Raw genomic sequence first — 472 nt, 5'->3', positions numbered from 1 at the left:
GCTGTAGCTGAATAGTTAGGCCTACTACGCTGCTGAAATTTAATGTTGGTCATTATGGTGGTACTTAGAGAGCCATCATAATCGTGCAGCCCTACTTGGTATAAAAAGTTTGAGAACCACTGGTTTAAAGAAATGGTATAAAATGAAATCCTGTTTTTTAAGAACTTTTCAGTAAACCATTTATTCTTTCTGCTTGTAGAGTCGTCAAGGATCCAGCTTATTATTGGCAATTTGGTAAGGAATTGTTCATCTGCTATATTGCACTGTCACTTCTGGTAGAGATTCATTGACCTTTTGTGATAGGTTTTGATTTTACTTGGCCTAATAAAAATTTACTTAATTAGATTTTACTTGTTTTACTAAATACACTGTATAGTTAGGATTCTGATTAAAACAGTGTAACTGGGGGCTGTGAAAAAAAATGTTTTTGAATAATTTGTTAATATTGTAAACTTTCATCTGAATACATTAA

At 32.2% G+C, this 472-nt stretch overlaps 1 protein-coding gene across 1 annotated transcript in view; it reads right to left on the bottom strand.

Moving 5' to 3' along the window:
- The window catches only part of LOC107737490 (histone H1-like), a 121,049-nt gene that overhangs the window by 94,205 nt on the left and 26,372 nt on the right, over nucleotides 1-472 (bottom strand). The gene's annotated exons all lie outside the window — the stretch shown is intronic.

This window comes from Sinocyclocheilus rhinocerous, unplaced genomic scaffold (genome assembly GCF_001515625.1).
Source record: "Sinocyclocheilus rhinocerous isolate Xijiao unplaced genomic scaffold, SAMN03320098_v1.1 scaffold2902, whole genome shotgun sequence".
NCBI lineage: Eukaryota > Metazoa > Chordata > Actinopteri > Cypriniformes > Cyprinidae > Sinocyclocheilus > Sinocyclocheilus rhinocerous.
The sequence above is the reverse complement of the archived record's forward strand: the minus strand, read 5'-3'. Positions and strand labels throughout refer to the sequence as shown.